The sequence below is a fragment of the Peromyscus californicus genome, unplaced genomic scaffold, assembly GCF_007827085.1.
Source record: "Peromyscus californicus insignis strain IS unplaced genomic scaffold, ASM782708v3 Scaffold_15__1_contigs__length_86483966, whole genome shotgun sequence".
NCBI classification, from domain to species: Eukaryota; Metazoa; Chordata; class Mammalia; order Rodentia; family Cricetidae; genus Peromyscus; species Peromyscus californicus.
In genome coordinates, this window is record NW_026294447.1 from 75569244 (window position 1) to 75582448 (window position 13205).

The following is a 13205-nucleotide window of genomic DNA, read 5'->3' on the forward strand; positions in this document are numbered from 1 at the left end:
ATAAACACACATATACATAAATATATATATATATACACACATATGCATACACACACATATATACATACATACATACACACACACACACACACACACACACACACACACACACACACACACACACACATTGAAGAAGATCATTTGGGTTTCTGGACGCTGATACTAACTTCAGGGGGGCGGGATTTCAGCCTTGTCCGTGGGAAGCTGGGGCCATAACATGGTCAAGCCGTCTCAAGCAGAGACTCGAGTCTGAGACGGTTGGATTCGTTTTTGTGCAGTTCTCCATGGTGTCTGTGCTGAAGCAGCCAAGAGCAGGCAGACATGTGGGTATCTCAGTAGCTAGAGATCTGGGGTTCACAGAAGTAGTGGCAGGAGAGATGACTCTGGATGACGGGAATGGGGGGAGAGAGCGGGGAAGGAGGCCGAGCTGGGCAGAGGGGTGGCTGAAGAGCACGTGGACAAGAAGGAAAGTGGAAATCTGGCAGAGAGAAGCCAGAAGAACCTAAGGAGAGAGTCCCTGTGGTGGTCTTGAGGCCCAGCACCCCAAGGAGGCAGCTGTGAGAACTACTGAGCCACCATGGTGACCAAGGCATGTGGAGTGGGTCTGAGGGAAGAAATAAAGGCAGACGGTGTGCAGGACCCTATGGGAAGTGTGGAACAAAGGGGGAGAAAGGGTGGTGAGCAGAGAGGAACCGGTCTGAGGGACGCCATTCCAGGCTAAGAGAAGGGTCAGCCGTGCTTTGGGTTCTGCTTCTTCTCCAGCATGAATGTGCCTTTGAGTCTCAGCAGAGCCTGAACACGCAGCTTCTGATCCGGGAAGGAGGATGGATACGACGCCATAGCCTGGAAGGGACAGGGGCTGTACTAGGCCAGGTGCTTAGGTTAGTATGCAGAGGATGTGGGGACATCCGCTGCCCTGGCATGAGGGACAGGTGGCACTATGAAGGGACTTTGAGGCGAGTAAGCAGCAATTAGAAAGGGCCTGAGAAAAGACCAGGGGCCCTAGCAAAGAGGGCCGTGAGGAGTTCTGCAGATAGCAGGTGGAGGTTGGGGTTGGCGTTGGGGGAATCTGAAGAGTGAGAATCTCAGGGTCAGTGGCCCAGTGGCTGAATCTGCCACCAACACGGTGCTTAATCTCTCCCTGCAGGGCCAGACAACTGCAGGTGCAGAGAGAATGGAATGGTTGATTTAGGTGGCTCCTTCAGGACGGCCCAGGGAAAGTTAGGGACAGAGGGACTTAGGGAACAGGTCAGGCTGGTGAGGGACACAGAAAAGCTTGAGAGGGGACATGAGAGAAGCACAGAGGGCCACAGAGACTGGTGGCTGTGAATGTCAGAGGCCAGGGCTAAAGGTGAGTGTGGGAGGGAGGTGGAGGCTCCTGGCTTTTAGGGGGGCTGAGTCCAGGGTTGGGTCTGGAGAGATGGGGATGATGCAGGAGGAGCGGCTGAGGCCGGGCTAATGGCTAGACTGTAAATTAGAGAATCAGGTCCTGACAGCCCATGGGAACGGAGTCCAGTGCCTTCTGCGGTGAGACTGCTGTGGAAAGTGCTCCTCACGGGCAGCAGTGCCTACTCTGCCACCAGGGTGCTCGCAGAGGCAGCGGGTGGGTGGGTGCTCTGCCCTCTCTCACTCACCCTATCTCCTGGGCTCCTTGGCTGGGAGGCTAGAGCTCTAGTTTCACATCTTGAGTGAGGCCCTGGGGAGGATGTGAAAGGTGACTCTCGCATGCTGCTCACCACTCCAGCCTACTCCAGCCATGTAACCCTGAGTCCGTTCTCCCGGCTGGTGTGTGTGTGTGTGTGTGTGTGTGTGTGTGTGTGTGTGTGTGTGTGTGTGTGTGTGTGATATCAACCTCTTTCCCCTCCTTACCAGGCTGGCTAGGACACCTCAAACGTCTCCTGCATGCTCCAGAGCCCAGGAACTTAGGCAAGGAAGGGACAGGCCCTTGGCACTTCCTGTCTTGGAAGGAGCCACCAGCACAGTGGGACTTCCGGTTCCTAATTTGTTCGGCTCAGTTTGACTCTTTCTTTCCCTGGTGAGCTTCCTGCGGAGTTGTCTGCTCTTCAGTAGCAGTTTACAGACACGGTGGGGTTTGGAGGGAGCTGGGAGACCTGGGAGAGGGTAGACGCTGCCGCTGCCAGAGGCTGTGCTGGCCCAGCAAGGCCCTGGGCCTGAACCCATGCCCAGCTCTCCGGCCCTCAGCTCTTGTCAGACCAACTCCAGGGAGGTTCCTTTCCAGGCCTCCCAGGACCCTTGGCCTCACACTACTTCCTGCTAAAAACTGCCACAGGCTCCTTCCCTGCAAACCAGAGTCTTCCTTTGTTTACTCTAGCCCCTCAGAACTGGGATTTCTTTGGGCCTGGCTCTCCTTTCCTATTAAGGTCTGGGAAAAAGGGGTTGTGAGGGGGGTGGCAGGCAGGGGCTGCCGAGGCCTGTCCTCCCCGGGTGAGCTGTGGTTCTCTCGTGCTACCAGCCCGGGGACAGCTCTGGCCCTTACGTGTGCCTCCTCCATCTCTATGCACGCCTATCCTTTCCTGTGTCAACTGGCATTTGTCCTCGGTGCGGAGAGAAACCCTCAAGGGCTTGTGCTGAGACCCCGGGCAGAGGGAGATAAATGGAATTTGCAATAAATCCGGGAGCAAAGTCGTAACTTGACTTGAAAACAAACAAAAGGGCCAGAACTGCACTTAAGCTCGGCAGAGGCTCATCTCCCAGTGTAAACAGAAAAGGGCAGCGGGGTTGGGGAGCCTCCAAGGGCCTGGGACAGTACGGCAGGGAGAGACGGGCGGGCGGACTTCCTCCGGAGGAGGAGAGGGCTGGGGCAAGGTTTCTGTGGCCTTGCTGAGGCTGGAGGAAGACAGGCAACTGCTGTTGTCTGCCTCTCTTTTCCCATGACTCTCCTGTTGAGAAAAGCACCCCTAGAATCAGGACTAGAAAGTCTTCAGGAGAAATGCATCTGTGATCTGTTGCTAGGCCCGGACTGGGAGTTCTACCCATCTATACCATGGCTCCTGGGCTAGATACCCAGAGGCTGACTCTATGTCCTACCACAGAGATACCAGCACGCTCGTGTTTATCGATACAGTGCTCACAGTAACAGGGAACTAGAACAAGTCTAGATGACCATCAGCAGATGACTGGATGGTGAACATGTGGTACATACATACGCAGTGGGATTTTATTCAGCTGTAAAGAGAAACCAAATTATGAAACTTGCAGGAAAATGGGTGGACCTGGAATTTACTGTATTCCATGAGGTGACCCAGACTCAGGAAGACAAAACCGTATGCTCTCTCTCATACACAGACCTCAGCCGCTGATGTTTATATATGTATACACGTGGGTGTGAGTGGGGATGTAGGCTGTGAAATGAAGAGGACCACGAGAGGGGGGAGAGAGGAACTGAGGGAGGGTAAACACTCTTGGAAAAAGGCAGAAGGGAGAGCTAGGGAGATGGCTTAGCAGATAAAAAGGTTTGCCCATGCAAGCCTAATGGCCCGACCCGGATCCTATGTAAAGAACTCAATGTGTACATCTGTAGTCTCAGGTTACGGGTCCATTGGGGGCCTTCTCATTCAAACCGCCACACTCACTGAACGTGTACCCAGGGATTGCCCACAACAAGAAGGTAGAAGGAAGAAGGCCTGAACCAGATCCTTCCTCGGGGTGCCTGGAAGGAGTCCCTGCTACCAGCACCATGTCTCCAGAACTGTGGGCGGATCCAGCTCTGTTACTGAAGCCAAGTTCACCAAGTTGGTGGAAACCAGCCCAAGACTGTCCTCCATGTACCTGAATTTGGATGCCCTTTCCTTGGAGTTCTAAGAGAGACTGTGGCCTGACCCTGCCACACCACAGAGCTGTCTGAGGAGCCAGAGTCACTATTCAGTTCTGCCTGGCACTAGTGACTTCACACCCTAGAAAAGCACAGAGAATTGGTGTGACCCATTTGGTATCACTCTGAAAAAAGAAAAGAACAAGGGAATTTCTCATTCATTCATTCACTCGTCACTGGCTTATGGAGCCTACCATAAGCCAGGATCTCAGAATACAAATGTACCCAAGGCTAGAGCCAGTCCTGTCCCAACCACATTGGGCTTGGGCCACGTGGGCCACTAAAGAGGCTGGGTCGATGTGTCTGGGAATCCTCCAGCTTTGGGATTTAGTGACTTGGAAGAAGAAAGAAGGGGGTGGGGGGCATTTTCTGTGGTCACAGATGTTGAGAGTCAGGGCTGAAGCAAGGCTGCCAGTGACATGAGCCAGTGAGGATGACCACTGAGCCAGAAGAGACCCCGTGAGGATGAGGCATGCTTTACTGGAGGGCTGAGGTAGGCAGGAGCCTGGCAGGGCAGTCACTGTAGGAGGTGAAAAGGGCCTCCTTGGCCGACGCTAACCGTTTAAAACCCAAAGTCTCCAGAATAGTTTCAGCTGACTTGAGCTTATCAAGTATCAGGCTGGAAACACCAACAGTTTGTGTAGGACCTTTTTCCAGAACACGGGGGATTTCACAAACTTGGCTGCGTGAAGCATAAGTTTCCTGGAATCCTGGCTTTCTGGTTCTGGGATCCCCCACGTTCCCACAGGCCTCCTGCTCCTGCTTTCACACACCTGGCGTCTCAGTGAAAGGCCACTTTCTAGATGGCCTCTCCAGCCACAGGACATCTGTGTTCCTCGGCTCTTTGGTTTCCTCTCCACATTTTTTGGGAGTTATATGACACTCAGTGGCGAGTGATGCTGGCAGTCTAAGAAATACAAAGTTCAGAGCCGGAGGCCGCTGTGGTTTTTCTGAAGCTCCATTTCATCTGGGCTAGAGGTGACTGCTTCCCTCCGGAGACCCCAGCAGGCAGGGGCTGTAGCAGAGTTCAAAGAACAGTCGCTTCCACCATGGCGGGGTGTTTGGCACACAGAGCCCGACAACACCCTAAAAGACAGCCTAGGACCAGTGGGCAGGGCCAGATGGACTAAAGGAGTGGCCTGAGGGGAGAGGCAGTGTCCCTGGATCCCAGGCTCCTTCCTAATGATGGCTTACAGTGGTGGCATCATTAACTCTCCAAACGCTGTCATTGTAAGCCCTACAGTTACCTGACACCGAATGTAATTAAAACCTAACGGTTTGCAGTTAACTTTCCTTTTTATGACCTCACAGATGTCTGCAAGCCCTCCATCCCAGATCACCTTATTTTCAGAGAGAAGCAGAGAGGTATGCTGAGGGGAGAGCCTGGGAGAGACCTGAGGGTGGAGCCCGGAACTCTTCAGATTCAGAAGTGAAAAGATGAAAAAAAACAAGAAAAGCACAGGTTGCATTTTTCTGATCTTAAAAGTAACTTGTGGTCATAGAAAACAAGTTAAACAATAAATAAAAAATAGCCGAGCAGTGGTGGCGCACGCCTTTAATCCCAGCACTCGGGAGGCAGAGCCAGGTGGATCTCTGTGGGTTCAAGGCCAGTCTGGGCTACAGAGCGAATTCCAGGACAGGCACCAAAACTACACAGAGAAACCCTGTCTCCAACCCCCCCATAACAACAACAACAACAACAACAACAACAACAATAATAATAATAATAATAAAACAAAAACACAACAAAGTATACATATAAAATACAAGCTAATCTGATCCACTCCTACCAACTACCGTCAGTGTTTTGAGGTCCAAATACTCTTCCTGATTCTGAAAATCTCCCCACATTTGTACCTTCAAAATAAAAGTGGATAGCTAGCCAGACGGCTCAGCAGGTGCTTGTTGTCAAGCCTGGTGGCCGAGTTCAATTGATTCCCAGGACTTTCATGGTGATAGGAGAGAACTGATGTTTGTAAGTTGTACTCTGACCACACACACACACACACACACACACACACACACACACACACACACACACACAAATATAAAAAGAACGGAGCATGTACCCAGTGGTAGGGCGTTTGCCTAATTTGTAAGTCCCTGGATTCAATCTCCAGTACCACCAAAATAAAAAGACATTTGAGTTTGAGGACACCACGGAACTAGACTGCTCAGGGCAAGGAGAGGCTAATGACCAGAGTCCCGCTGCACAAAGGACAAAAGAAACAAGAATGAGCAGAAGTCATTTGGTTTAACAACACAGGCAGGAAGACAGTGGGTAGGCAAGGTAGGGAGGCAATGTCTGCTAGACCCCGTTATGATTATATGGAAACAGAAAAAGAACAAAATAACCACTTGAATGGGTGACAGAGTTGAGTGATGGGAGCTCTGTGCATATTTGAGTAAAGAATCAAACTCAATCGTCAAGAGAGTCAGGCTTGATTCCATTAAAGATTTCCTCTGAGAACTAGCCAACTGGTAGCCTTTAATCACGCTTTATATGTATAAGGGCCTTTCTCCAAAGAACTTGAAGTGCTCACTAAATGTTAAATAATTCGCTTTCCCAGGATCCTTTAGGGGAAAGTTGGTGGCACATATTATGTTTATAGGCATGAAAACTGTTGAAGGATGAGAATGATACTTTCAACCAAGGTCACCAGGTGTCTATAGTGAGGGATATCTACCTGGCCCTCCCCTCTGCTGCTGGACCATTCTTGAATCACCAACAGCTTACTAATACTCTTGCTCGCCCTGATGTTTCTGTCCTTCCTTGGCTATGGTCAATCACAGGATCTGATGCATCAGCAGATAACCACAGGATCATGGCAGAAGGATCCTGGAGCCAGCTGTGGGTCTTTCCTATGTTTGGTGTTGGACTACAAAGGGACCCCAGCAGCTTCTTTCTGATAATTTATTTACTTAGTTGGTTTTTCAAGACAGGGTTTCTCTGTAGCCCTGGCTGTCCTGGAACTCACTTGTACACCAAGCTGGCCTCAAACTCAGATCTCTGCCTGCTTCTGTCTCCTGAGTGCTGGAATTAAAGAGGTGAATCCCCAATGCCTGGCTCTGATTATTTATTTATCACAAGCAGATGTTGGGGTCAAGGATTAACCTAAATATCAAGCTCAAGAAAACAGACGATTGCTCAGATTGTGATCTATGGGAACCCTTTCACAAGAACCTCTCCAGAGCTGTTTAGTAGCATCCCAATCCTTCTGCTCTGGGCTGTGCATGACCCAACCAGGTACTCAGAAGTCAGACTCCTGAAGGCAGAGAAGATCAGGGCACTCCACTAAGAAGATGATTGAGGGACCAAGGAGATGGCTTAGCACATAAAGGTTTTGCCTTGCAATCATTAAGGCCTGAGTTGTGCCTCGATACCAGGAAAAAAAATCGAGGCCTGGTAGCACATGCTTGTAGTCCCAACACCAGGGAGGTAGAGATAGGTGGATCCCTGGGGCTCACTGGACAACCAGCTTAGGCTAACTGATAGGCTTCAGGCCAGTGAGAAACCTTGTCTCCAAATAAGGTGGATAGTATTCCTGAGGCTATCCTCTGGTCTCCACGTGCACCACATACATGTACCATGCGTCTGAAAACACATGTGTACCTGCATATGAATGTGAGTGCAGAAACACACACGAAAAATGGAGAGGAGGAGAAGATGAAGACAAAGACATAACTGGCCACTCTGATGTTGAGTGTGGGCTTTACTAGGCTAAGAAGGAAAGGGGATGTCAAAGGTCCCAACAGCTGTGGTAGTGTTCAGAGCCTCTGCTGTGTCTGCAAAAGGCACCTGATGTAAAGTCACAAGCTCTTCCCAGGTCTTGTTGAACTTAGCTAGTAAGGACTAGCTCCTTTGGGTTGGGCCAAGCAGTTCACATTCCCAGCCTGCTACTTAGAAAACTCAAGGAGGCCACTGGCATTTGGCACTAAGCTAAGGTTTTGTGGTTGCACCAGGAGTCCCATCCCCCAGCCAAGGTGAGAAGCAACCCAAGGAGCCCCATCAACTTCTTCTGAGCCTTGCTCGTCGGTGCAAAAAAATCCTCTCAAAGGCACTGCAGCCACTAGGATGTCAGAAGACAGGCCTTATATGAGGCTCCTAACCATCTGGGTTCCCATGTTGGTCTTCTGCACCCTGTAGAACAGGGGTGCTCCACAAGGGGACAAGGGACAGGTTAGCACGCAACCCTTTTTATTCAGATTTCTATGGAGAAACCTCTGCTGTTTGATCATGAGTCAGCAAAAATATAACTAGTTCAAAGAACAGAATTATTACTATTGTCTTAGTTAGGGTTTCTATAGCTGTGAAGAGACACCATGGCCAAGGCAAGTCTTATAAAGGAAACCATGTCATTGGGGTGGCTTACATTTTCAAAGGTCCATTGTCATCACGGTGTGACAAGGTGGCGTGCAGACAGACATGGTGCTAGAGAAGCAGCTAAGTGTCCTACATTGTTTTTGCAGGCAACAGGAAGTGGTCTAAGACACTGGGCAATATCTTGAGCATATATGAACCTTCAAAGCCAGCCTCCACAGTGACACACTTCCTCCAACAAGACCACACCTACTCCAACCAGCCACACCTCCTAATAGTGCCACTTCCTGTGGGGGCCATTTTCTTTCTAACCACCACAAGTGTTAACTGAGTTGAGAGACCCAGAAGATCCAAACGCTCTAAAGGGCAGGGTCTGGGGACTGTAGTCTGAGGTCTAATCTCTGGGAGACCCTGGAAGGGAAAGATGATGAGAAGCAGTTTTAATGGAGACTGTCATGGAGTCTTTTCTTTCCTGTCTCCATTCAGCTTCTTACAGTCAAGGCCCAGTGGATCAATTGCGGGACAGGCAATCACAGTACAGACCCACCTCACCATCTGGGTCACAAGGGAGAGGAACATCTCCGTAGGGTGATGGAGATTGGTCATAGGCACAAGTTTCATGGTCTACGGGCAAGGTGTGGGAAGAGAGCTCCTCTTGCTTTGTCTTTCCTCGACCTTCCCTTTTCATTTGAGAAGGGCGGGATGAAGTCCTGGGGTGCTGGAGTCTGATGGCTTTAATGTGTAGCCCTGGAAGAGTCCACTCGGTCTACTGGCCCTGGCTCATCTACAGAACTGAAGCGAATAGATTTCCCGAATAGAGTGGGGCCTGCTTGCTTCTCCCTTCTCCTGGACCCGGGAAGTAGCACGCTAAGCTCGTGGGCACTGAGATGGTTGCCCTAGACGCTCTGTCAGAACAGCACCCAGCACATAGCAAGTTCTATAGGGTGGGATTCCCCCTCCTGCCCTCCTCTTGCACCTAGGGATGGTTAGCTGTGGACAACTGTCCGCTCTGCTCTAACCCCTGGCAGTCTCAGTGTGTTCCAGGAGTGTGGGAATCGAGCACTGGCCTGTGTCCTGCAGTGGGCTGTAAAACAGCGGCAGAGGGAGCGGCTGGTGCAGATAGGCCTGGAGATGAAAGGCGATGTGTTTTCCTTTCCAAAGTGCGCCTGTGTTCCTGAAGGCCTGCAGCTTCCTCTGCCCTGCTGGCTTTTTTTTTTTTTTTTTCTCTTCCCAGTTCCCCTCGGTGATATCTTAAGAGGCAAGCTTCCAGGACTAACAGGAGGTCTTTTGTTCTCTTTTTCTCAGAGTGGACTTTAACCTAGTTACTACAGTCTGAGTCACTGTGAAAACAAACAAGTAATAATACTTGGTTTTCTTAAAGGCTCTTCCATTCCTGTTGACCAGAAACGGGGAACCTGACACTGTCTTGGGCCAATGGGGCTCTTCTTTTAGAGGTGCAGCCTTGGAGAGGCTTCTAGAACATGCTGGAATTTGGTACTATGGCTTCTTTAGACTTCCATCTGTTTTGGGGTGGCCCGTGGACTGTGAGGAATTTGGGGTCTCAGCATATCCTTGGTAGGATTTATCCCAGACTGACAAGCACTAGTTATACTCCTGGACTGGACATACGCTCAGTTCTGGACTAGCCTCCTTTAGCCACACTTTAGAGTCTTTATATGTGAAAGTAGGGCATGAAGACATTCTGTTTTATCAGGAAAGCCTTTGCAATTGACCCTGCTCTGTTAGAAGACCAGGGCAAATTAAAGTGCTGTTCATAGTGGCCTCAGTCCAGTCAACAAAAGCTTTATGGGCCCTTACGAGTAGGGTGGGCGTCAGACGTGAGAAAGACCCACTTCCTGCCTTCGAGAAGACACACAGGTAAGTAGGTAAATGCAGAGTATTCTCATGAGGATAAGTTGGTTTTGTGCTAAGGGGATGGGATGGCCATTTCCCTGGGGAGTGCATTGACATTTTTCCCCGGAGGACATGGCATTTGAGCTGAGATGCTCAGGGAAAATTAGGGTGTTTGTGACAGATAGAAGTGGCAAGATTGGACTCATTATCATACAGGCTCTCTTTAATATTTCTTCAAGATTTTTTGCTTACATGTTTAAGCAGACCTGGACCTTCTCTTTTGCAAAAAGAGAAGTCTCTGGAAGAGCGTGCTACTACTGGCTTTGGAACTCTGTGCCAAAATGTTTGACTACATCAAACACTAAGACATGCTTTAGGCCACTAGCCCACTGGACATACTGCCCAAGGGCATAGCCAGGCTTTCCAGTGAATGGAATTCACATTCCCTAGGAGCTAGTCACCCTCTGTGTTTTTAACTCCCTAGAACTCAAGGGCATCATGCAGCACACTCATGCCTACCATGGAAAGCCAGTTCAGGTGTTTGGAAAACTGGCTCACGTTAGCCCCAATGTCTAAGCCTTCCTTTTGTGTACCTCCCTAGGATACGTGGGTGGACTAATGGCCCTTCTCCGTATTCTATGGCTCATTCTTTGCACTGTGATTTAAGCTCCATTCTTGAACACCCACCCCTACTGCCACCCCTGGGCTGTGAGCTCCCCAGACGGAACAATACTAATGTCCTTTTTTGGTTTATTTGTTTGTTTGTTTGAGTCAGGGTCTCACTATTTAGTTCTGGCTGTCCTGGAACTCACTATGTAGACCAGGCTGGCCTCAAACTCACAAAGATCTCCCTGTCTCTGCCTCCCAACTACTGGGATTAAAGGCATTCATCACTATGACTCGGTTAGCACTTTTGAATGGTCAATCTTTCCCAATATTTGTTTCATAGATGTGTAAGTGATCAGGGATATGGTCACTTACCATCATGCTTGAGAGAAGGATGGTTGGGCGGATGTGTCTTGTTCAGTCTGACAAATAACATCAACAGGAAACCTCACCTTCATCACGACTGATGATAAAATGGCCAGGCCTAGGAATCCCCACCAATCCCGACCTGGGACGGAAGAGATTTCCTCTTCTAAGAAGCCTACTGCACTTGATCATTTAGATTTCAAATCTGCCTGATATGCCAATGGGAATCCAAGATAAAGACACTTGTTTTTTTGTTTGTTTGTTTTAAGCTGATTTCTTCACTTTAGTGAACGCCAACAACACTAAAGAAGTCAGCATCAGGCCCCCGCTCTGGGTTCAGACCCCAGTCTCCTTGCACAAACCCAGCCTAGCCAGTTGGTCTCTAAGCTGGGGAATACCAGCCTTGGTCTTGGCCTGCCTTTCCTGGATTGGCTCTGAGAGGATGAGTAAAATATTCCGGGAGCAGACTTGCTCTCAGTGACAGTAGCTGGTTGATTTCTTCTGAGAAAATGGAAATCTTGGTCTTCTGATGTGTGCAGTGACAGGCACAAGAGGAATTTTCCAATACAACCAGGGAGTGGATTTTCCAAGGATAGGCCGACCAAGAAAAGCCATCATTTGACTGTGCTCCAGAATTAGGTAACGTGGCACCCCCTGGAGTACAAGAGGTAGGTGACTGGCTACTCCAGGAGGAAGGCTGTGTTCCCTCCTCTTTCTGGCGTGTCTGGTGATCTGCCACCAATGGGATTAGTGACTTCAAGACAGCTGGCTCATCTCAGTGCCATTTCCCCGTGGTGAGAAGAGACGTGATGCTGATTCTGTTTGGGAAGGAGGTGGCAGTGAAGAGCAGCTGAAAGCTAGATGGCTCTCTAAAATCTGTGACAGAAATGGTATGCACAGGGCCTATCTGTGCTGCAGTTGATTTCACAGTGGCCCAACTGTACCCCTCCATGAACTCATTCATTATTCCATATGCTTACTGGGCTCCACTCTATGGCTAACCCTGTCCTATGAACCAGACAGACAAAGCCGAATTGTTCCCGGGCCCTGGTTGCTTCTCTCTAGAGCCCTTCATCATCCTCTGCAAGAGGAGAAGGGCCATTGTTTCCCTCAGCCCCTTTCTTTTCACAGCCACGGCAGATGTTTTTCAAAGGTCTCGGGGAATAGATGCATGAAAAGACCTGGGAGAAGGGATGGATCACACTCACATTTGAAACCCCACCGAGGAGCTGTCAGGGGTTGCAAGTGTCCTCTTGGAACCCCTGGAAATACACTTAAGATTCCTCGGAGATGCTCATTACTGTCAGGGAGAAAACAGCTTGGGCCTGATCAGTTCCCAGCGTCAGGTCAAATTCTCAAAACCTTCCAGGGCCCTCACTGTAGCAGAACATTCACCTTAGTAATGTTGAAGATGTTGGCGTGGGGTTATAGTGGGACGGGCTGGAGAATCCAAGGAAAGATGTGGGATAAAAAGTAAGGGACACATCTGCTAGCCCCTCACATAATCTTTCTTTAATGATCCCCCACACACACTGATTTTGAAAAATACATGTTCATGGGAGAAAACTGGGAAAATAGAGCTAACATCTCTAAAGAAATAAAAGTAAAGCAGAAACCTATGACCCAGAGACAGTACTGTGACCATTTTCGACAGGATTTTGCACTTAAAAAAAAAAGTACATAATGCTTTCCTTAAAAACTGTTCTGTTCTGTGCAGGGTACTTCATAATCCACTTTCCCCTTTAATGATATGTTATGTGAACATTTTCCCACTGGGTTAAGCTTTTCTACTGATACAATTTTAATGACTACCTAGTATTCCATCTCACAGATGTTTAATTTAACTAACACCATATACTTGTGTCTGTTTTTAGTTTGTGTATCTTTTTCTTTGGCACTATAAATTACTTGATGTAGACACTGGGAAGGCTGACTCAGGCTGCTCTATTGTTCTGGTCAGAAGTCACTTATTTCTTCCTCAAAAGCCACTGGTCCCTTTGGAGGCCAGAGACCCTTCACAGCCCTTTCTCAGAACAGAAGGACAAATTTAATCTATTCAAGCCAAGCGCAGCCAGAATGTGCTTATAAACCCACAGAAACACCCACCAATGTAAAAAGACAGTGGACTCAATTCAGCACAACTCTATTCATAGATGTGTTAGTTCGGACAAGACTGGTCCCCTTGACTGATCTCAAGCCCTGGCTGTCTTTTCGGCAGGAAACACA